The following is a 21,233-nucleotide window of genomic DNA, read 5'->3' as shown; positions in this document are numbered from 1 at the left end:
GTGTTCGTAGAGCAGATTGAAGACAGTGTGTTCCTATCGCAGAGTTGTTGTGTATGTGCATGGAGGAGAGTGAAGACAGTGTGTTCCTAATGCAGAGTTAAGACAGTGTGTTCCTAGAGCAGAGTGAAGACAGTGTGTTCCAAATCAGAGTGAAGACAGTGTGTTCCTAATGTAGAGTGAAGACAGTGTGTTCCTAATGCAGCGGAAAGACAGTGTGTTCCTAATGCAGAGTGAAGACAGTGTGTTCCTAGAGCAGAGTGAAGACAGTGTGTTCCTAACACAGAGTGCAGACAGTGTGTTCCTAACGCAGAGTTTCTGTGTATGTGAATGGAGCAGATTGAAGACAGTGTGTTCCTAATGCAGAATGAAGACAGTGTGTTCCTAAAGCAGAGTTAAGACTGTGTGTTCCTAATGCAGAGTAAAGACGTGTTCCTAACAAAGAGTGAAGACAATGTGTTTCTAGAGGAGAAGAAAGACAGTGTGTTCCTAATGCAGAGTGAAGACAGTGTGTTCCTAGAGCAGAGGTGCGTTGTATATGCATGGAGCAGAGTGAAGACACTGTGTTCCTAACGAAGAGGTAAGACAGTGTGTTCCTAATACAGAGTGAAGACAGTGTGTTCCTAGAGCAGAGTAAAGACAGTGTGTTTCTATGCAGAGTGAAGACACTGTTCCTAGAGCAGTGAAGACAGTGTGTTCCTAATGCAGATTGAAGACAGTGTGTTCCTAACACAGAGTTGCGGTGTATGTGCATTGAGCACAGTGAAGACAGTGTGTTCTAGAACAGAGTGAAGACAGTGTGTTCCTAACGCAGTGTTACGGTGTATGTGCATGGAGCAGAGTGAAGATAGTATGTTCCTAATGCAGAGTGAAAGAGCGTGTTCCTAATGCAGAGTAAAACAGTGTGTTCCTAGAAGAGAGTGAAGACCATGTGTTCCTAATGAAGAGTGAAGACAGTATGTTCCTAGAGCAGAGTGAAAACAGTGTGTTCTTAAAGCAGAATTGCGGTGTATGTTCATGGGGGAGAGTGAAGACAGTGTGTTCCTAAAGCAGAGTGAAGACTGTGTGTCCCTAGAGCAGAGTGAAGACAGTGTGTTCCTAGAGCAGAGAGAAGACAGTGTGTTCCTAGTTCAGAGTGAAGACAGGGTGTTCTTAAAGCAAGTAAAGACAGTGTGTTCGTAGAGCAGATTGAAGACAGTGTGTTCCTAGAGCAGAGTGAAGACAGTGTGTTCCTAATGTAGAGTGAAGACAGTGTGTACCTTGTGCAGAGTGAAGACTGTGTGTTCCTAACGAAGGCTGAAGACAGTGAGTTCCTAACGCAGAGTTGCGGTGTATGTCCAACGAGCAGAGTAAAGACAGTGTTTTCCTAATGCAGAGTGAAGACAGTGTGTTCCTAGAGCAGGGTTGCTTTGTATATGCATGTAGCAGAGTGAAGACAGTGTGTTCCTAACGAAGAGTGAAGGCAGTGTGTTCCTAATACAGAGTGAAGACATGTGTTCCTAATGCAGAGTGAAAACAGTGTGTTCCTAATGTAGAGTGAAGACAGTGTGTTCCTAATGCAGAAGAAAGACAGTGTGTTCCTAATGCAGAGTGAAGACAGTGTGTTCCTAGAGCAGGGTTGCGTTGTATATGCATGGAGCAGAGTGAAGACAGTGTGTTCCTAACGAAGAGTGAAGACAATGTGTTCCTAATACAGAGTGAAGACAGTGTGTTTCTAATGAAGAGTGAAGACAGTGTTCCTAGAGCAGAGTGAAGTCAGTGTGTTCCTAATGCAGTGTGAAGACAGTGTGTTCCTAACACAGAGTTGCGATGTATGTGCATGGAGCAGAGTGAAGACACTGTGTTCCTAGAGCAGAGTGAAGACAGGGTGTTCCTAATGCAGAGTGAAAACAGTGTGTTCCTATAGCAGAGTGAAGACAGTGTGTTCCTAGAGCAGAGTGAAGACAGTGTGTTCGTAATGCAGAGTGCAGACAGATTGTTCCTAGAGCAGAGTGAAGACCGTGTGTTTCTAACGCAGAGTTTCGGTGTATGTGCATGGAGCAGAGTGAATACAATGTGTTCCTAATGCAGAGTGAAGACAGTGTTTTCCTAGAGCAGAGTTGCGGTGTATGTGCATGGAGCAGAGTGAAGACAGTGTGTTCCTAACGGAGAGACAAGACAGTGTGATCCTAATACAGAGTTAAGACAGTGTGTTCCTAGAGCAGAGTAAAGACCGTGTGTTCCTAACGCAGCGTTGATGTGTATTTGCATGAAGCAGAGTGAAGACAGTGTGTTCCTAGAGCAGTGTGAAGACAGTGTGTTCCTAATGCAGAGGGAAGACAGTGTGCTCCTAGAGCAGAGTGAAGACAGTGTGTTCCTAATCCGAGTGAAGACAGTGTGTTCCTAATGTAGAGTGAAGACAGTGTGTTCCTAATGCAGAGTAAAGACAGTGTGTTCCTAAGGCAGAGTGAAGACAGTGTGTTCCTAGAGCAGAGTGAAGACATTGTGTTCCTAAGGAAGAGTGAAGACAGTGTAACATGAAGCAGAGTTGCGGTGTATGTGCATGTAGCAGAGTGAAGACAGTGTGTTCCTAACGCAGAGTGAAGACAGTGTGTTCCTAACGCAGAGTGAAGACAGTGAGTTACTAGAGCAGAGTGAAACATTGTGTTTCTAGAGCAGAGTGAAGACAGTGTGTTCCTAGAGCAGAGTGAAGACAGTGTGTTCCTAATGAAGAGTGAAGACAGTGTTTTCCTAGAGCAGAGTGAAGACAGTGTGTTCCTAAGGCAGAGTTGCTGTGTATATGCATGGAGCAGAGTGAAGACAGTGTGTTCTTAGAGCAGAGTGAAGACAGTGCGTTCCTAGAGCAGAGTGAAGACAGTGTGTTCCTAATGCAGAGTGAAGACAGTGTTTTCCTAGAGCAGAGTGAAGACAGTGTGTTCCTAGTGCAGAGTGAAGACAGTGTGTTCCAAATCAGTGTTGCGGTGTATGTGCATGGAGCAGAGTGAAGACAGTGTGTTCTTATGCAGAGTGAAGACAGTGTGTTCATAAAGCAGAGTGAAGACAGTGTGTTCTTAATGCAGAGTGAAGACAGAGTGTTCCTAATGCAGAGTGAAGACAGTGTGTTCCTAGAGCAGAGTGAAGACAGTGTGTTCCTAGAGCAGAGTGAAAACAGTGTGTTCGTAGAGCAGATTGAAGACAGTGTGTTCCTATCGCAGAGTTGTGGTGTATGTGCATGGAGGAGAGTGAAGACAGTGTGTTCCTAATGCAGAGTTAAGACAGTGTGTTCCTAGAGCAGAGTGATGGCAGTGTGTTCAAATCAGAGTGAAGACAGTGTGTTCCTAATGTAGAGTGAAGACAGTGTGTTCCTAATGCAGCGGAAAGACAGTGTGTTCCTAATGCAGAGTGAAGACAGTGTGTTCCTAGAGCAGAGTGAAGACAGTGTGTTCCTAACACAGAGTGCAGACAGTGTGTTCCTAACGCAGAGTTTCTGTGTATGTGAATGGAGCAGATTGAAGAGTGTGTTCCTAATGCAGAGTGAAGACAGTGTGTTCTAGAACAGAGTGAAGACAGTGTGTTCCTAACGCAGTGTTGCGGTGTATGTGCATGGAGCAGAGTGAAGATAGTATGTTCCTAATGCAGAGTGAAACAGCGTGTTCCTAATGCAGAGTAAAACAGTGTGTTCCTAGAGGAGAGTGAAGACCATGTGTTTCTAACGAAGAGTGAAGACAGTATGTTCCTAGAGCAGAGTGAAAACAGTGTGTTCCTAAAGCAGAATTGCGGTGTATGTTCATGGGGGAGAGTGAAGACAGTGTGTTCCTAACACAGAGTGAAGACAGTGTGTTCCTAGAGCAGAGTGAAGACAGTGTGTTCCTAGAGCAGAGAGAAGACAGTGTGTTCCTAGAGCAGAGTGAAGACAGGGTGTTCCTAGAGCAGAGTAAAGACAGTGTGTTCGTAGAGCAGATTGAAGACAGTGTGTTCCTAGAGCAGAGTGAAGACAGTGTGTTCCTAATGCAGAGTGAAGACAGTGTGATTCTAAGCAGAGTGAAGACTGTGTGTTCCTAACGAAGAGTGAAGACAGGGAGTTCCTAACGCAGAGTTGCAGTGTCTGTCCATGGAGCACAGTGAAGACAGTGTGTTCCTAATGCAGAGTGAAGACAGTGTGTTACTAGATCAGAGTGAAGACATAGTGTTTCTAGAGCAGAGTGAAGACAGTGTGTTCCTAGAGAAGATTGAAGACAGGGTGTTCCTAGAGTAGATTGAAGACAGTGTGTTCCTAGAGCAGAGTGAAGACAGTGTGTTCCTAATGCAGAAGAAAGACAGTGTGTTCCTAATGCAGAGTGAAGACAGTGTGTTCCTAGAGCAGGGTTGCGTTGTATATGCATGGAGCAGAGTGAAGACAGTGTGTTCCTAACGAAGAGTGAAGACAATGTGTTCCTAATACAGAGTGAAGACAGTGTGTTTCTAATGCAGAGTGAAGACAGTGTTCCTAGAGCAGAGTGAAGTCAGTGTGTTCCTAATGCAGTGTGAAGACAGTGTGTTCCTAACACAGAGTTGCGATGTATGTGCATGGAGCAGAGTGAAGACACTGTGTTCCTAGAGCAGAGTGAAGACAGGGTGTTCCTAATGCAGAGTGAAGACAGTGTGTTCCTATAGCAGAGTGAAGACAGTGTGTTCCTAGAGCAGAGTGAAGACAGTGTGTTCGTAATGCAGAGTGCAGACAGATTGTTCCTAGAGCAGAGTGAAGACCGTGTGTTTCTAACGCAGAGTTTCGGTGTATGTGCATGGAGCAGAGTGAATACAATGTGTTCCTAATGCAGAGTGAAGACAGTGTTTTCCTAGAGCAGAGTTGCGGTGTATGTGCATGGAGCAGAGTGAAGACAGTGTGTTCCTAACGGAGAGACAAGACAGTGTGATCCTAATACAGAGTTAAGACAGTGTGTTCCTAGAGCAGAGTAAAGACCGTGTGTTCCTAACGCAGCGTTGATGTGTATTTGCATGAAGCAGAGTGAAGACAGTGTGTTCCTAGAGCAGTGTGAAGACAGTGTGTTCCTAATGCAGAGGGAAGACAGTGTGCTCCTAGAGCAGAGTGAAGACAGTGTGTTCCTAATCCGAGTGAAGACAGTGTGTTCCTAATGTAGAGTGAAGACAGTGTGTTCCTAATGCAGAGTAAAGACAGTGTGTTCCTAAGGCAGAGTGAAGACAGTGTGTTCCTAGAGCAGAGTGAAGACATTGTGTTCCTAAGGAAGAGTGAAGACAGTGTAACATGAAGCAGAGGTGCGGTGTATGTGCATGTAGCAGAGTGAAGACAGTGTGTTCCTAACGCAGAGTGAAGACAGTGTGTTCCTAACGCAGAGTGAAGACAGTGAGTTACTAGAGCAGAGTGAAACATTGTGTTTCTAGAGCAGAGTGAAGACAGTGTGTTCCTAGAGCAGAGTGAAGACAGTGTGTTCCTAATGAAGAGTGAAGACAGTGTTTTCCTAGAGCAGAGTGAAGACAGTGTGTTCCTAAGGCAGAGTTGCTGTGTATATGCATGGAGCAGAGTGAAGACAGTGTGTTCTTAGAGCAGAGTGAAGACAGTGCGTTCCTAGAGCAGAGTGAAGACAGTGTGTTCCTAATGCAGAGTGAAGACAGTGTTTTCCTAGAGCAGAGTGAAGACAGTGTGTTCCTAGAGCAGGGTTGCGTTGTATATGCATGGAGCAGAGTGAAGACAGTGTGTTCCTAACGAAGAGTGAAGACAATGTGTTCCTAGTACAGAGTGAAGACAGTGTGTTTCTAATGCAGAGTGAAGACAGTGTTCCTAGAGCAGAGTGAAGTCAGTGTGTTCCTAATGCAGTGTGAAGACAGTGTGTTCCTAACACAGAGTTGCGATGTATGTGCATGGAGCAGAGTGAAGACACTGTGTTCCTAGAGCAGAGTGAAGACAGGGTGTTCCTAATGCAGAGTGAAGACAGTGTGTTCCTATAGCAGAGTGAAGACAGTGTGTTCCTAGAGCAGAGTGAAGACAGTGTGTTCGTAATGCAGAGTGCAGACAGATTGTTCCTAGAGCAGAGTGAAGACCGTGTGTTCCTAACGCAGAGTTTCGGTGTATGTGCATGGAGCAGAGTGAATACAATGTGTTCCTAATGCAGAGTGAAGACAGTGTTTTCCTAGAGCAGAGTTGCGGTGTATGTGCATGGAGCAGAGTGAAGACAGTGTGTTCCTAACGCAGAGAAAAGACAGTGTGATCCTAATACAGAGTGAAGACAGTGTGTTCCTAGAGCAGAGTAAAGACCGTGTGTTCCTAACGCAGAGTTGATGTGTATTTGCATGAAGCAGAGTGAAGACAGTGTGTTCCTAGAGCAGAGTGAAGACAGTGTGTTCCTAATGCAGAGGGAAGACAGTGTGCTCCTAGAGCAGAGTGAAGACAGTGTGTTCCTAATCCGAGTGAAGACAGTGTGTTCCTAATGTAGAGTGAAGACAGTGTGTTCCTAATGCAGAGTAAAGACAGTGTGTTCCTAAGGCAGAGTGAAGACAGTGTGTTCCTAGAGCAGAGCGAAGACATTGTGTTCCTAAGGAAGAGTGAAGACAGTGTAACATGAAGCAGAGTTGCGGTGTATGTGCATGTAGCAGAGTGAAGACAGTGTGTTCCTAACGCAGAGTGAAGACAGTGTGTTCCTAACGCAGAGTGAAGACAGTTAGTTACTAGAGCAGAGTGAAACATTGTGTTTCTAGAGCAGAGTTAAGACAGTGTGTTCCTAGAGCAGAGTGAAGACAGTGTGTTCCTAATGCAGAGAGAAGACTGTGTTCCTATAGCAGAGTGAAGACAGTGTGTTCCTAATGAAGAGTGAAGACAGTGTTTTCCTAGAGCAGAGTGAAGACAGTGTGTTCCTAAGGCAGAGTTGCTGTCTATATGCATGGAGCAGAGTGAAGACAGTGTGTTCTTAGAGCAGAGTGAAGACAGTGCGTTCCTAGAGCAGAGTGAAGACAGTGTGTTCCTAATGCAGAGTGAAGACAGTGTTTTCCTAGAGCAGAGTGAAGACAGTGTGTTCCTAGTGCAGAGTGAAGACAGTGTGTTCCAAATCAGTGTTGCGGTGTATGTGCATGGAGCAGAGTGAAGACAGTGTGTTCCTTACGCAGAGTGAAGACAGTGTGTTCATAAAGCAGAGTGAAGACAGTGTGTTCTTAATGCAGAGTGAAGACAGAGTGTTCCTAATGCAGAGTGAAGACAGTGTGTTCCTAGAGCAGAGTGAAGACAGTGTGTTCCTAGAGCAGAGTGAAAACAGTGTGTTCGTAGAGCAGATTGAAGACAGTGTGTTCCTATCGCAGAGTTGTGGTGTATGTGCATGGAGGAGAGTGAAGACAGTGTGTTCCTAATGCAGAGTTAAGACAGTGTGTTCCTAGAGCAGAGTGATGGCAGTGTGTTCAAATCAGAGTGAAGACAGTGTGTTCCTAATGTAGAGTGAAGACAGTGTGTTCCTAATGCAGCAGAAAGACAGTGTGTTCCTAATGCAGAGTGAAGACAGTGTGTTCCTAGAGCAGAGTGAAGACAGTGTGTTCCTAACACAGAGTGCAGACAGTGTGTTCCTAACGCAGAGTTTCTGTGTATGTGAATGGAGCAGATTGAAGAGTGTGTTCCTAATGCAGAGTGAAGACAGTGTGTTCCTAGAGCAGAGTGAAGACAGTGTGTTCCTAACACAGAGTGCAGACAGTGTGTTCCTAACGCAGAGTTTCTGTGTATGTGAATGGAGCAGATTGAAGACAGTGTGTTCCTAATGCAGAATGAAGACAGTGTGTTCCTAAAGCAGAGTTAAGACTGTGTGTTCCTAATGCAGAGTAAAGACGTGTTCCTAACAAAGAGTGAAGACAATGTGTTTCTAGAGGAGAAGAAAGACAGTGTGTTCCTAATGCAGAGTGAAGACAGTGTGTTCCTAGAGCAGAGGTGCGTTGTATATGCATGGAGCAGAGTGAAGACACTGTGTTCCTAACGAAGAGGTAAGACAGTGTGTTTCTAATACAGAGTGAAGACAGTGTGTTCCTAGAGCAGAGTAAAGACAGTGTGTTTCTATGCAGAGTGAAGACACTGTTCCTAGAGCAGTGAAGACAGTGTGTTCCTAATGCAGATTGAAGACAGTGTGTTCCTAACACAGAGTTGCGGTGTATGTGCATGGAGCACAGTGAAGACAGTGTGTTCTAGAACAGAGTGAAGACAGTGTGTTCCTAACGCAGTGTTACGGTGTATGTGCATGGAGCAGAGTGAAGATAGTATGTTCCTAATGCAGAGTGAAACAGCGTGTTCCTAATGCAGAGTAAAACAGTGTGTTCCAAGAAGAGAGTGAAGACTATGTGTTCCTAATGAAGAGTGAAGACAGTATGTTCCTAGAGCAGAGTGAAAACAGTGTGTTTTTAAAGCATAATTGCGGTGTATGTTCATGGGGGAGAGTGAAGACAGTGTGTTCCTAAAGCAGAGTGAAGACTGTGTGTTCCTAGAGCAGAGTGAAGACAGTGTGTTCCTAGAGCAGAGAGAAGACAGTGTGTTCCTAGTGCAGAGTGAAGACAGGGTGTTCTTAAAGCAAGTAAAGACAGTGTGTTCGTAGAGCAGATTGAAGACAGTGTGTTCCTAGAGCAGAGTGAAGACAGTGTGTTCCTAATGTAGAGTGAAGACAGTGTGTACCTTGTGCAGAGTGAAGACTGTGTGTTCCTAACGAAGGCTGAAGACAGTGAGTTCCTAACGCAGAGTTGCGGTGTATGTCCATGGAGCAGAGTGAAGACATTGTTTTCCTAATGCAGAGTGAAGACAGTGTGTTCCTAGAGCAGGGTTGCTTTGTATATGCATGTAGCAGAGTGAAGACAGTGTGTTCCTAACGAAGAGTGAAGGCAGTGTGTTCCTAATACAGAGTGAAGACATGTGTTCCTAATGCAGAGTGAAAACAATGTGTTCCTAATGTAGAGTGAAGACAGTGTGTTCCTAATGCAGAAGAAAGACAGTGTGTTCCTAATGCAGAGTGAAGACAGTGTGTTCCTAGAGCAGGGTTGCGTTGTATATGCATGGAGCAGAGTGAAGACAGTGTGTTCCTAACGAAGAGTGAAGACAATGTGTTCCTAGTACAGAGTGAAGACAGTGTGTTTCTAATGCAGAGTGAAGACAGTGTTCCTAGAGCAGAGTGAAGTCAGTGTGTTCCTAATGCAGTGTGAAGACAGTGTGTTCCTAACACAGAGTTGCGATGTATGTGCATGGAGCAGAGTGAAGACACTGTGTTCCTAGAGCAGAGTGAAGACAGGGTGTTCCTAATGCAGAGTGAAGACAGTGTGTTCCTATAGCAGAGTGAAGACAGTGTGTTTCTAGAGCAGAGTGAAGACAGTGTGTTCGTAATGCAGAGTGCAGACAGATTGTTCCTAGAGCAGAGTGAAGACCGTGTGTTCCTAACGCAGAGTTTCGGTGTATGTGCATGGAGCAGAGTGAATACAATGTGTTCCTAATGCAGAGTGAAGACAGTGTATTCCTAGAGCAGAGTTGCGGTGTATGTGCATGGAGCAGAGTGAAGACAGTGTGTTCCTAACGCAGAGAAAAGACAGTGTGATCCTAATACAGAGTGAAGACAGTGTGTTCCTAGAGCAGAGTAAAGACCGTGTGTTCCTAACGCAGAGTTGATGTGTATTTGCATGAAGCAGAGTGAAGACAGTGTGTTCCTAGAGCAGAGTGAAGACAGTGTGTTCCTAATGCAGAGGGAAGACAGTGTGCTCCTAGAGCAGAGTGAAGACAGTGTGTTCCTAATCCGAGTGAAGACAGTGTGTTCCTAATGTAGAGTGAAGACAGTGTGTTCCTAATGCAGAGTAAAGACAGTGTGTTCCTAAGGCAGAGTGAAGACAGTGTGTTCCTAGAGCAGAGCGAAGACATTGTGTTCCTAAGGAAGAGTGAAGACAGTGTAACATGAAGCAGAGTTGCGGTGTATGTGCATGTAGCAGAGTGAAGACAGTGTGTTCCTTACGCAGAGTGAAGACAGTGTGTTCCTAACGCAGAGTGAAGACAGTTAGTTACTAGAGCAGAGTGAAACATTGTGTTTCTAGAGCAGAGTTAAGACAGTGTGTTCCTAGAGCAGAGTGAAGACAGTGTGTTCCTAATGCAGAGAGAAGACTGTGTTCCTATAGCAGAGTGAAGACAGTGTGTTCCTAATGAAGAGTGAAGACAGTGTTTTCCTAGAGCAGAGTGAAGACAGTGTGTTCCTAAGGCAGAGTTGCTGTCTATATGCATGGAGCAGAGTGAAGACAGTGTGTTCTTAGAGCAGAGTGAAGACAGTGCGTTCCTAGAGCAGAGTGAAGACAGTGTGTTCCTAATGCAGAGTGAAGACAGTGTTTTCCTAGAGCAGAGTGAAGACAGTGTGTTCCTAGTGCAGAGTGAAGACAGTGTGTTCCAAATCAGTGTTGCGGTGTATGTGCATGGAGCAGAGTGAAGACAGTGTGTTCCTTACGCAGAGTGAAGACAGTGTGTTCATAAAGCAGAGTGAAGACAGTGTGTTCTTAATGCAGAGTGAAGACAGAGTGTTCCTAATGGAGAGTGAAGACAGTGTGTTCCTAGAGCAGAGTGAAGACAGTGTGTTCCTAGAGCAGAGTGAAAACAGTGTGTTCGTAGAGCAGATTGAAGACAGTGTGTTCCTATCGCAGAGTTGTGGTGTATGTGCATGGAGGAGAGTGAAGACAGTGTGTTCCTAATGCAGAGTTAAGACAGTGTGTTCCTAGAGCAGAGTGATGGCAGTGTGTTCAAATCAGAGTGAAGACAGTGTGTTCCTAATGTAGAGTGAAGACAGTGTGTTCCTAATGCAGCAGAAAGACAGTGTGTTCCTAATGCAGAGTGAAGACAGTGTGTTCCTAGAGCAGAGTGAAGACAGTGTGTTCCTAACACAGAGTGCAGACAGTGTGTTCCTAACGCAGAGTTTCTGTGTATGTGAATGGAGCAGATTGAAGAGTGTGTTCCTAATGCAGAATGAAGACAGTGTGTTCCTAGAGCAGAGTGAAGATTGTGTGTTCCTCATGCAGAGTAAAGACGTGTTCCTAACAAAGAGTGAAGACAGTGTGTTTCTAGAGGAGAAGAAAGACAGTGTGTTCCTAATGCAGAGTGAAGACAGTGTGTTCCTAGAGCAGAGGTGCGTTGCATATGCATGGAGCAGAGTGAAGACACTGTGTTCCTAACGAAGAGTTAAGACAGTGTGTTCCTAATACAGAGTGAAGACAGTGTGTTCCTAGAGCAGAGTAAAGACAGTGTGTTTCTATGCAGAGTGAAGACACTGTTCCTAGTGCAGTGAAGACTGTGTGTTCCTAATGCAGAGTGAAGACAGTGTGTTCCTAACACAGAGTTGCGGTGTATGTGCATGGAGCAGAGTGAAGACAGTGTGTTCTAGAACAGAGTGAAGACAGTGTGTTCCTAACGCAGTGTTGCGGTGTATGTGCATGGAGCAGAGTGAAGATAGTATGTTCCTAATGCATAGTGAAACAGCGTGTTCCTAATGCAGAGTAAAACAGTGTGTTCCTAGAGGAGAGTGAAGACCATGTGTTTCTAATGAAGAGTGAAGACAGTATGTTCCTAGAGCAGAGTGAAAACAGTGTGTTCCTAAAGCAGAATTGCGGTGTATGTTCATGGGGGAGAGTGAAGACAGTGTGTTCCTAACACAGAGTGAAGACAGTGTGTTCCTAGAGCAGAGTGAAGACAATGTGTTCCTAGAGCAGAGAGAAGACAGTGTGTTCCTAGAGCAGAGTGAAGACAGGGTGTTCCTAGAGCAGAGTAAAGACAGTGTGTTCGTAGAGCAGATTGAAGACAGTGTGTTCCTAGAGCAGAGTGAAGACAGTGTGTTCCTAATGCAGAGTGAAGACAGTGTGATCCTAAGCAGAGTGAAGACTGTGTGTTCCTAACGAAGAGTGAAGACAGGGAGTTCCTAACGCAGAGTTGCGGTGTCTGTCCATGGAGCACAGTGAAGACAGTGTGTTCCTAATGCAGAGTGAAGACAGTGTGTTACTAGATCAGAGTGAAGACATAGTGTTTCTAGAGCAGAGTGAAGACAGTGTGTTCCTAGAGAAGATTGAAGACAGGGTGTTCCTAGAGTAGATTGAAGACAGTGTGTTCCTAGAGCAGAGTGAAGACAGTGTGTTCCTAATGCATAGTGAAGACAGTGTGTTCCTAGAGCAGAGTGAAGACGTTGTGTTCCTAACGAAGAGTGAAGACAGTGTGACCTAAGGCAGAGTTGCGGTGTATGTGCATGGAGCAGAGTGAAGACAGTGTGTTCCTAACGCAGAGTGAAGACAGTGTGTTCCTAACGCAGAGTGAAGACAGTGTGTCCCTAGAGCAGAATGCAGACAGTGTGTTCCTAGAGCAGAGTGAAGAAAGTGTGTGCCTAACGCAGAGTTGCGGTGTATGTGCATGGAGCAGAGTGAAGTCAGTGTGTTCCTAGAGCGGAGTGAAGACAGTGTGTTCCTAACGCAGAGTGAAGACAGTGTGTTACTAGAGCAGAGTGAAACATTGTGTTTCTAGAGCAGAGTGAAGACAGTGTGTTCCTAGAGCAGAGTGAAGACAGTGTGTTCGTAGAGTAGATTGAAGACAGTATGTTCCTAGAGCAGAGTGAAGACAGTGTGTTCCTAATGCAGAGAGAAGACTGTGTTCCTATAGCAGAGTGAAGACAGTGTGTTCCTAATGAAGAGTGAAGACAGTGTTTTCCTAGAGCAGAGTGAAGACAGTGTGTTCCTAAGGCAGAGTTGCTGTGTATTGCATGGAGCAGAGTGAAGACAGTGTGTTCCTAGAGCAGAGTGAAGACAGTGCGGTCCATATGCAGAGTGAAGACAGTGTTTTCCTAATGCAGAGAGAGGACTGTGTTCCTATAGCAGAGTGAAGACAGTGTGTTCCTAATGCAGAGTGAAGACAGTGTTTTCCTAGAGCAGAGTGAAGACAGTGTGTTCCTAGTGCAGAGTGAAGACAGTGTGTTCCAAATCAGTGTTGTGGTGTATGTGCATGGAGCAGAGTGAAGACAGTGTGTTCCTTACGCAGAGTGAAGACAGTGTGTTCATAAAGCAGAGTGAAGACAGTATGTTCTTAATGCAGAGTGAAGACAGAGTGTTCCTAGAGCAGAGTGAAGACAGTGAGTTCCTAGAGCAGAGTGAAAACAGTGTGTTCGTAGAGCAGATTGAAGACAGTGTGTTCCTATCGCAGAGTTGTGGTGTATGTGCATGGAGGAGAGTGAAGACAGTGTGTTCCTAATGCAGAGTTAAGACAGTGTGTTCCTAGAGCAGAGTGAAGACAGTGTGTTCCAAATCAGAGTGAAGACAGTGTGTTCCTAATGTAGAGTGAAGACAGTGTGTTCCTAATGCAGCGGAAAGACAGTGTGTTCCTGATGCAGAGTGAAGACAGTGTGTTCCTAGAGCAGAGTGAAGACAGTGTGTTCCTAACACAGAGTGCAGACAGTGTGTTCCTAACGCAGAGTTTCTGTGTATGTGAATGGAGCAGATTGAAGACAGTGTGTTCCTAATGCAGAATGAAGACAGTGTGTTCCTAAAGCAGAGTTAAGACTGTGTGTTCCTAATGCAGAGTAAAGACGTGTTCCTAACAAAGAGTGAAGACAATGTGTTTCTAGAGGAGAAGAAAGACAGTGTGTTCCTAATGCAGAGTGAAGACAGTGTGTTCCTAGAGCAGAGGTGCGTTGTATATGCATGGAGCAGAGTGAAGACACTGTGTTCCTAACGAAGAGGTAAGACAGTGTGTTCCTAATACAGAGTGAAGACAGTGTGTTCCTAGAGCAGAGTAAAGACAGTGTGTTTCTATGCAGAGTGAAGACACTGTTCCTAGAGCAGTGAAGACAGTGTGTTCCTAATGCAGATTGAAGACAGTGTGTTCCTAACACAGAGTTGCGGTGTATGTGCATGGAGCACAGTGAAGACAGTGTGTTCTAGAACAGAGTGAAGACAGTGTGTTCCTAACGCAGTGTTACGGTGTATGTGCATGGAGCAGAGTGAAGATAGTATGTTCCTAATGCAGAGTGAAACAGCGTGTTCCTAATGCAGAGTAAAACAGTGTGTTCCTAGAAGAGAGTGAAGACCATGTGTTCCTAATGAAGAGTGAAGACAGTATGTTCCTAGAGCAGAGTGAAAACAGTGTGTTCTTAAAGCAGAATTGCGGTGTATGTTCATGGGGGAGAGTGAAGACAGTGTGTTCCTAAAGCAGAGTGAAGACTGTGTGTTCCTAGAGCAGAGTGAAGACAGTGTGTTCCTAGAGCAGAGAGAAGACAGTGTGTTCCTAGTGCAGAGTGAAGACAGGGTGTTCTTAAAGCAAGTAAAGACAGTGTGTTCGTAGAGCAGATTGAAGACAGTGTGTTCCTAGAGCAGAGTGAAGACAGTGTGTTCCTAATGTAGAGTGAAGACAGTGTGTACCTTGTGCAGAGTGAAGACTGTGTGTTCCTAACGAAGGCTGAAGACAGTGAGTTCCTAACGCAGAGTTGCGGTGTATGTCCATGGAGCAGAGTGAAGACAGTGTTTTCCTAATGCAGAGTGAAGACAGTGTGTTCCTAGAGCAGGGTTGCTTTGTATATGCATGTAGCAGAGTGAAGACAGTGTGTTCCTAACGAAGAGTGAAGGCAGTGTGTTCCTAATACAGAGTGAAGACATGTGTTCCTAATGCAGAGTGAAAACAATGTGTTCCTAATGTAGAGTGAAGACAGTGTGTTCCTAATGCAGAAGAAAGACAGTGTGTTCCTAATGCAGAGTGAAGACAGTGTGTTCCTAGAGCAGGGTTGCGTTGTATATGCATGGAGCAGAGTGAAGACAGTGTGTTCCTAACGAAGAGTGAAGACAATGTGTTCCTAGTACAGAGTGAAGACAGTGTGTTTCTAATGCAGAGTGAAGACAGTGTTCCTAGAGCAGAGTGAAGTCAGTGTGTTCCTAATGCAGTGTGAAGACAGTGTGTTCCTAACACAGAGTTGCGATGTATGTGCATGGAACAGAGTGAAGACACTGTGTTCCTAGAGCAGAGTGAAGACAGGGTGTTCCTAATGCAGAGTGAAGACAGTGTGTTCCTATAGCAGAGTGAAGACAGTGTGTTCCTAGAGCAGAGTGAAGACAGTGTGTTCGTAATGCAGAGTGCAGACAGATTGTTCCTAGAGCAGAGTGAAGACCGTGTGTTCCTAACGCAGAGTTTCGGTGTATGTGCATGGAGCAGAGTGAATACAATGTGTTCCTAATGCAGAGTGAAGACAGTGTTTTCCTAGAGCAGAGTTGCGGTGTACGTGCATGGAGCAGAGTGAAGACAGTGTGTTCCTAACGCAGAGAATAGACAGTGTGATCCTAATACAGAGTGAAGACAGTGTGTTCCTAGAGCAGAGTAAAGACCGTGTGTTCCTAACGCAGAGTTGATGTGTATTTGCATGAAGCAGAGTGAAGACAGTGTGTTCCTAGAGCAGAGTGAAGACAGTGTGTTCCTAATGCAGAGGGAAGACAGTGTGCTCCTAGAGCAGAGTGAAGACAGTGTGTTCCTAATCCGAGTGAAGACAGTGTGTTCCTAATGTAGAGTGAAGACAGTGTGTTCCTAATGCAGAGTAAAGACAGTGTGTTCCTAATGTAGAGTGAAGACAGTGTGTTCCTAATGCAGAGTAAAGACATTGTGTTCCTAAGGAAGAGTGAAGACAGTGTAACATGAAGCAGAGTTGCGGTGTATGTGCATGTAGCAGAGTGAAGACAGTGTGTTCCTAACGCAGAGTGAAGACAGTGTGTTCCTAACGCAGAGTGAAGACAGTTAGTTACTAGAGCAGAGTGAAACATTGTGTTTCTAGAGCAGAGTTAAGACAGTGTGTTCCTAGAGCAGAGTGAAGACAGTGTGATCCTAATGCAGAGAGAAGACTGTGTTCCTATAGCAGAGTGAAGACAGTGTGTTCCTAATGAAGAGTGAAGACAGTGTTTTCCTAGAGCAGAGTGAAGACAGTGTGTTCCTAATGCAGAGTGAAGACAGTGTTTTCCTAGAGCAGAGTGAAGACAGTGTGTTCCTAGTGCAGAGTGAAGACAGTGTGTTCCAAATCAGTGTTGCGGTGTATGTGCATGGAGCAGAGTGAAGACAGTGTGTTCCTTACGCAGAGTGAAGACAGTGTGTTCATAAAGCAGAGTGAAGACAGTATGTTTTAATGCAGAGTGAAGACAGAGTGTTCCTAGAGCAGAGTGAAGACAGTGAGTTCCTAGAGCAGAGTGAAAACAGTGTGTTCGTAGAGCAGATTGAAGACAGTGTGTTCCTATCGCAGAGTTGTGGTGTATGTGCATGGAGGAGAGTGAAGACAGTGTGTTCCTAATGCAGAGTGAAGACAGTGTGTTCCTAGAGCAGAGTGAAGACAGTGTGTTCCAAATCAGAGTGAAGACAGTGTGTTCCTAATGTAGAGTGAAGACAGTGTGTTCCTAATGCAGCGGAAAGACAGTGTGTTCCTAATGCAGAGTGAAGACAGTGTGTTCCTAGAGCAGAGTGAAGACAGTGTGTTCCTAACACAGAGTGCAGACAGTGTGTTCCTAACGCAGAGTTTCTGTGTATGTGAATGGAGCAGATTGAAGACAGTGTGTTCCTAATGCAGAATGAAGACAGTGTGTTCCTAAAGCAGAGTTAAGACTGTGTGTTCCTAATGCAGAGTAAAGACGTGTTCCTAACAAAGAGTGAAGACAATGTGTTTCTAGAGGAGAAGAAAGACAGTGTGTTCCTAATGCAGAGTGAAGACAGTGTGTTCCTAGAGCAGAGGTGCGTTGTATATGCATGGAGCAGAGTGAAGACACTGTGTTCCTAACGAAGAGGTAAGACAGTGTGTTCCTAATACAGAGTGAAGACAGTGTGTTCCTAGAGCAGAGTAAAGACAGTGTGTTTCTATGCAGAGTGAAGACACTGTTCCTAGAGCAGTGAAGACAGTCTGTTCCTAATGCAGATTGAAGACAGTGTGTTCCTAACACAGAGTTGCGGTGTATGTGCATTGAGCACAGTGAAGACAGTGTGTTCTAGAACAGAGTGAAGACAGTGTGTTCCTAACGCAGTGTTACGGTGTATGTGCATGGAGCAGAGTGAAGATAGTATGTTCCTAATGCAGAGTGAAACAGCGTGTTCCTAATGCAGAGTAAAACAGTGTGTTCCTAAAGAGAGTGAAGACCATGTGTTCCTAATGAAGAGTGAAGACAGTATGTTCCTAGAGCAGAGTGAAAACAGTGTGTTCTTAAAGCAGAATTGCGGTGTATGTTCATGGGGGAGAGTGAAGACAGTGTGTTCCTAAAGCAGAGTGTAGACTGTGTGTTCCTAGAGCAGAGTGAAGACAGTGTGTTCCTAGAGCAGAGAGAAGACAGTGTGTTCCTAGTGCAGAGTGAAGACAGGGTGTTCTTAAAGCAAGTAAAGACAGTGTGTTCGTAGAGCAGATTGAAGACAGTGTGTTCCTAGAGCAGAGTGAAGACAGTGTGTTCCTAATGTAGAGTGAAGACAGTGTGTACCTTGTGCAGAGTGAAGACTGTGTGTTCCTAACGAAGGCTGAAGACAGTGAGTTCCTAACGCAGAGTTGCGGTGTATGTCCATGGAGCAGAGTGAAGACAGTGTTTTCCTAATGCAGAGTGAAGACAGTGTGTTCCTAGAGCAGGGTTGCTTTGTATATGCATGTAGCAGAGTGAAGACAGTGTGTTCCTAACGAAGAGTGAAGGCAGTGTGTTCCTAATACAGAGTGAAGACATGTGTTCCTAATGCAGAGTGAAAACAATGTGTTCCTAATGTAGAGTGAAGACAGTGTGTTCCTAATGCAGAAGAAAGACAGTGTGTTCCTAATGCAGAGTGAAGACAGTGTGTTCCTAGAGCAGGGTTGCGTTGTATATGCATGGAGCAGAGTGAAGACAGTGTGTTCCTAACGAAGAGTGAAGACAATGTGTTCCTAGTACAGAGTGAAGACAGTGTGTTTCTAATGCAGAGTGAAGACAGTGTTCCTAGAGCAGAGTGAAGTCAGTGTGTTCCTAATGCAGTGTGAAGACAGTGTGTTCCTAACACAGAGTTGCGATGTATGTGCATGGAGCAGAGTGAAGACACTGTGTTCCTAGAGCAGAGTGAAGACAGGGTGTTCCTAATGCAGAGTGAAGACAGTGTGTTCCTATAGCAGAGTGAAGACAGTGTGTTCCTAGAGCAGAGTGAAGACAGTGTGTTCGTAATGCAGAGTGCAGACAGATTGTTCCTAGAGCAGAGTGAAGACCGTGTGTTCCTAACGCAGAGTTTCGGTGTATGTGCATGGAGCAGAGTGAATACAATGTGTTCCTAATGCAGAGTGAAGACAGTGTTTTCCTAGAGCAGAGTTGCGGTGTATGTGCATGGAGCAGAGTGAAGACAGTGTGTTCCTAACGCAGAGAAAAGACAGTGTGATCCTAATACAGAGTGAAGACAGTGTGTTCCTAGAGCAGAGTAAAGACCGTGTGTTCCTAACGCAGAGTTGATGTGTATTTGCATGAAGCAGAGTGAAGACAGTGTGTTCCTAGAGCAGAGTGAAGACAGTGTGTTCCTAATGCAGAGGGAAGACAGTGTGCTCCTAGAGCAGAGTGAAGACAGTGTGTTCCTAATCCGAGTGAAGACAGTGTGTTCCTAATGTAGAGTGAAGACAGTGTGTTCCTAATGCAGAGTAAAGACAGTGTGTTCCTAAGGCAGAGTGAAGACAGTGTGTTCCTAGAGCAGAGCGAAGACATTGTGTTCCTAAGGAAGAGTGAAGACAGTGTAACATGAAGCAGAGTTGCGGTGTATGTGCATGTAGCAGAGTGAAGACAGTGTGTTCCTAACGCAGAGTGAAGACAGTGTGTTCCTAACGCAGAGTGAAGACAGTTAGTTACTAGAGCAGAGTGAAACATTGTGTTTCTAGAGCAGAGTTAAGACAGTGTGTTCCTAGAGCAGAGTGAAGACAGTGTGTTCCTATGCAGAGAGAAGACTGTGTTCCTATAGCAGAGTGAAGACAGTGTGTTCCTAATGAAGAGTGAAGACAGTGTTTTCCTAGAGCAGAGTGAAGACAGTGTGTTCCTAAGGCAGAGTTGCTGTGTATATGCATGGAGCAGAGTGAAGACAGTGTGTTCTTAGAGCAGAGTGAAGACAGTGCGTTCCTAGAGCAGAGTGAAGACAGTGTGTTCCTAATGCAGAGTGAAGACAGTGTTTTCCTAGAGCAGAGTGAAGACAGTGTGTTCCTAGTGCAGAGTGAAGACAGTGTGTTCCAAATCAGTGTTGCGGTGTATGTGCATGGAGCAGAGTGAAGACAGTGTGTTCCTTACGCAGAGTGAAGACAGTGTGTTCATAAAGCAGAGTGAAGACAGTGTGTTCTTAATGCAGAGTGAAGACAGAGTGTTCCTAATGCAGAGTGAAGACAGTGTGTTCCTAGAGCAGAGTGAAGACAGTGTGTTCCTAGAGCAGAGTGAAAACAGTGTGTTCGTAGAGCAGATTGAAGACAGTGTGTTCCTATCGCAGAGTTGTGGTGTATGTGCATGGAGGAGAGTGAAGACAGTGTGTTCCTAATGCAGAGTTAAGACAGTGTGTTCCTAGAGCAGAGTGATGGCAGTGTGTTCAAATCAGAGTGAAGACAGTGTGTTCCTAATGTAGAGTGAAGACAGTGTGTTCCTAATGCAGCAGAAAGACAGTGTGTTCCTAATGCAGAGTGAAGACAGTGTGTTCCTAGAGCAGAGTGAAGACAGTGTGTTCCTAACACAGAGTGCAGACAGTGTGTTCCTAACGCAGAGTTTCTGTGTATGTGAATGGAGCAGATTGAAGAGTGTGTTCCTAATGCAGAATGAAGACAGTGTGTTCCTAGAGCAGAGTGAAGATTGTGTGTTCCTCATGCAGAGTAAAGACGTGTTCCTAACAAAGAGTGAAGACAGTGTGTTTCTAGAGGAGAAGAAAGACAGTGTGTTCCTAATGCAGAGTGAAGACAGTGTGTTCCTAGAGCAGAGGTGCGTTGCATATGCATGGAGCAGAGTGAAGACACTGTGTTCCTAACGAAGAGTTAAGACAGTGTGTTCCTAATACAGAGTGAAGACAGTGTGTTCCTAGAGCAGAGTAAAGACAGTGTGTTTCTATGCAGAGTGAAGACACTGTTCCTAGTGCAGTGAAGACTGTGTGTTCCTAATGCAGAGTGAAGACAGTGTGTTCCTAACACAGAGTTGCGGTGTATGTGCATGGAGCAGAGTGAAGACAGTGTGTTCTAGAACAGAGTGAAGACAGTGTGTTCCTAACGCAGTGTTGCGGTGTATGTACATGGAGCAGAGTGAAGATAGTATGTTCCTAATGCAGAGTGAAACAGCGTGTTCCTAATGCAGAGTAAAACAGTGTGTTCCTAGAGGAGAGTGAAGACCATGTGTTTCTAATGAAGAGTGAAGACAGTATGTTCCTAGAGCAGAGTGAAAACAGTGTGTTCCTAAAGCAGAATTGCGGTGTATGTTCATGGGGGAGAGTGAAGACAGTGTGTTCCTAACACAGAGTGAAGACAGTGTGTTCCTAGAGCAGAGTGAAGACAATGTGTTCCTAGAGCAGAGAGAAGACAGTGTGTTCCTAGAGCAGAGTGAAGACAGGGTGTTCCTAGAGCAGAGTAAAGACAGTGTGTTCGTAGAGCAGATTGAAGACAGTGTGTTCCTAGAGCAGAGTGAAGACAGTGTGTTCCTAATGCAGAGTGAAGACAGTGTGATCCTAAGCAGAGTGAAGACTGTGTGTTCCTAACGAAGAGTGAAGACAGGGAGTTCCTAACGCAGAGTTGCGGTGTCTGTCCATGGAGCACAGTGAAGACAGTGTGTTCCTAATGCAGAGTGAAGACAGTGTGTTACTAGATCAGAGTGAAGACATAGTGTTTCTAGAGCAGAGTGAAGACAGTGTGTTCCTAGAGAAGATTGAAGACAGGGTGTTCCTAGAGTAGATTGAAGACAGTGTGTTCCTAGAGCAGAGTGAAGACAGTGTGTTCCTAATGCATAGTGAAGACAGTGTGTTCCTAGAGCAGAGTGAAGACGTTGTGTTCCTAACGAAGAGTGAAGACAGTGTGACCTAAGGCAGAGTTGCGGTGTATGTGCATGGAGCAGAGTGAAGACAGTGTGTTCCTAACGCAGAGTGAAGACAGTGTGTTCCTAACGCAGAGTGAAGACAGTGTGTCCCTAGAGCAGAATGCAGACAGTGTGTTCCTAGAGCAGAGTGAAGAAAGTGTGTGCCTAACGCAGAGTTGCGGTGTATGTGCATGGAGCAGAGTGAAGTCAGTGTGTTCCTAGAGCGGAGTGAAGACAGTGTGTTCCTAACGCAGAGTGAAGACAGT

Source organism: Microtus pennsylvanicus, chromosome 3 (genome assembly GCF_037038515.1).
Source record: "Microtus pennsylvanicus isolate mMicPen1 chromosome 3, mMicPen1.hap1, whole genome shotgun sequence".
Taxonomy (NCBI): Eukaryota; Metazoa; Chordata; class Mammalia; order Rodentia; family Cricetidae; genus Microtus; species Microtus pennsylvanicus.
This window is presented reverse-complemented; position numbering follows the sequence as displayed.